Raw genomic sequence first — 3,307 nt, forward strand, 5'->3', positions numbered from 1 at the left:
CTGCAGCCTCTGGCAGCCCGCCTGGGGCTGCTTGTGCCTGCTCCAGACAGTCCCGCGCGGGCTGTGAGCAGCTGCAGCAGGGAGCGCTGGCCATGGGGCTGGCGAGGGGCCGCTTTTCTCCATGCAGGGAAGGAGCCTGGGGAAAAGGTGAGTGCAGGGGGAAAGCGGCCCCTCCCCCACCCCACACCCAGTGCCCCACACTGCAGGCACTTGCAACCCACACAGGGCTGTCCGGAGCAGGCACAGGCAGCCCCATGCAGGCTGCAAGCAGCTGCAGCACGGGGCATTGGGCGTGGGACAGGGAGGGTCCACTTCCCCTCCATGCTTCTTCCCTGCCTGGGGTCCCCCACACACTTACCTGAGTTTCCTGCGCCAGGGCAGCCACGTGCTCCCAGCCCAGAAACCCTGACTGGGGCTCCCGCTGTTGTGGGAGCCCGCTGGGCTTCCCTTGGGTCCTACTGTCCTTGGTTCCTGTCATTTTTGACAGGAACCAAAGGCAGAGAAATATTAATTTTCTACATTTTTTTAGGGGCCCCGTGGGCCAGATAGAATGGCCTCATGGGCCGCATCCAGCCTGCGGGCCATATTTTGCCCACCCCTGGACTAGACAGTCTTAACTACTCATGAAACTATCAGCCTTACAATGCTAATATATGTCTGAATTAAAGTTATGTTATTTTCTATGGAACTATTTTTTTTTTAAAAGGGCTGAATTACTGCTAATATTTATAAATTGAATTATTTTACTAATATGATTTGTTGGAATCTAGTTTAAGACCTGCCAAAATAATTAATCTTCCTACTGTAATTCTTATATTATCCTTGCAGACTAAAACTTAATTAGAAGATTAAAGTCTTTAAACAGATACTTTTTTTTCTTTCAAAGATATTTGGTTACATGATCTAAATTGAAATGCACTAAGTACCTTACAAAAATCCCTTTAAGTTTAGAGGCAAGGATTTTTGGGGGGTGATATTTTTTATTGGGCCAACCTTGTGAAAGGCAAACAAATCCTTGTCTCTCAATAATTCCTGAACCATCACAGCTACAACATCACTCCAACACTATGATTAAGTTCAATCTTTCAAAAGGGCAAAAACATACACTTATGTACTCTACCTGCATGTTGTTTCTTAATATTCACTGCATTTTAATTTACTTACAGGAAAACAGAAAAAGGTTGGGCTCCTAGTGGAAAGACACCAGCTACAGGCAATGCTAAAATAACAATAACTAAATAACTGATGACTAAACAGTGCTATCAGAAAAGCAGTGTTTTGATTACATTTTATTTATGTAACTGTTTTTCCTAACAATTTCATTTGTTCCAAAGCTTCAAAGCTGATGAGAATTTTCTTATGATTTAAAGTATGAAATTATTATTTTTTTTCTTGTGTGTTATTGCATGAGATGATAACACTGTTTATAGGGTTTTTATCTAGCTATCTAGAAAACTGAGTTTTGTTATAAACTATGTTTTTAAATAAAGCTTAAATGCTTTATTAAAAGAGCCACAATCAGATAACCCAGAGTAAGGGTACAGGCATCCCATTTACAGGCCATTGAGGTAGTACTCCACTGTTTCTTTAACCTTAGTATGGACAGATATAGCCACAGACATTATTCCTCCAAGGCAAACCACCTTCTCATGCACATAGAATATAGAAGTGAATGAGAAGTATATGTCTCTAAAGCACAAAGACTCAGATTCCAAAATCTATTAGGATTCTACATCCTATTCAGGCACTGACATCTGAATGAAGTCAATGGGAGTTAAGTGCCTAAACAGGGTTTAGGGGTGCCTACACATGTGAAGAGAGGCTGCTCCGATATGTTATAATTACAACATGTCAGAACAGACTTGAGAAGTAATTACCACGCTCCAGCAGATGCTAGCATCACGTGTATCAGCATCCCCATGCTGAAAAATGGCGGCACGGGTGCTTTAACTAAAGTTGGTTTGGCGAGCTTTAGTTAAAGCAATCCTGCCGCCCTTTTACAGCACAGGGACACTGATACATGTGACACTCTGGGTGCTTTAATTAGAGAGTGTCTCGGAGCTGCTCTAAATAAAGTGCCCCTCCCTGCTGCCTCCTGAAGCACATCTATAAATGTGCTAGTTGTCTAAATATCTTTGAGGGCCTAAGAAATGATGCAGGTCCTGTTATCTGCCTGGAACTGGGCAATATCTTTCAGAGGCAACTGACGCTTTGACTCAACGTAAGGAAAATGGTTAGAGGTGCATATTCTTGATGAACAGGAACCTGGGACAAAGATCACAAGATACTCTTCTGCTTTTAGAAGTAAATTAGGTCCTTTGTGTATAACTTTTCCTTATTGCTGAGAATGGCTAAAGGATATTTATCCAGCTGTTTGCTATTTCTGCTTGATATTTTGGACAGTTGATTCTTCTTTATCCTCTGTAACTGAGCACTCGTATTCAAAATACTGCTGGGACTATAGCAGAAAGAACCCAGACATCTGAATGACAGATGCCTGTGAACAGCAATAGGGTAATCCATTTGAGGGAGAGTGATTTGCATGTGTAAAACTTACACTTGTTCTGTAGCATACATCAAGACACTGATGGACTTTTAGAGCCATGCTATTTCCATGGAGATTCTTGAAAAGAAAAACTAATATCTCCAGTGAAATAGATATTGAGATCACCAAATTGGTATACAGTATTTTTCTTACTTTCATGAGCATGTGTCTAATAAACCTGAACTGTGTTCTTTGGCTTTTATTTTGTTCCACAGATATCAAAAGCAGACCATGTTCACTTCATGCTGAAGCTAGCTGATATATCTAACTTTAGGACAGTCCTATGGCTAGGGACAGAAGTTACAAATAAACCAGTATAAGTGATCAGAAACCAGTTTAAATCTGTAACACAACAGATGTTCAGTGCACATAAACCAATTTCAAAATAGCCTAAACCAGTTTAAGATAAACCTGGATGAATGTCATATCAGACTTGACTGATTTAGGTTAAATCGAAGTATTGAACTTCTGTCCCAGATCCCCTCCATATTCAAGTTAGGTCCCAGTCCCCCAGCATCCTAGGCAGAGCCATCCCTAGGGGTGGGCAGGGCCCCTATCAGCCCATAAGGGGCTGGGGGAAAGTGAATGGAAGGGGAGGGTGGCGAGTGGCTGGAGTGTGGAGTTCCAGCCACAGCAGAGCTGGCAGAATGTGGCAGCTACCGCGGCAGGGGCTGTATGGCACTGTTCGTGGGGCCCCCCAAAGTGCAGGGCCCAGGACAGTTGACCTGATTCATGCCCCCCGCAGTGATGGTCCTGACCCAG

This window comes from Alligator sinensis, unplaced genomic scaffold, assembly GCF_000455745.1.
Source record: "Alligator sinensis unplaced genomic scaffold, ASM45574v1 scaffold1491_1, whole genome shotgun sequence".
In the NCBI taxonomy this organism is placed as follows: domain Eukaryota; kingdom Metazoa; phylum Chordata; order Crocodylia; family Alligatoridae; genus Alligator; species Alligator sinensis.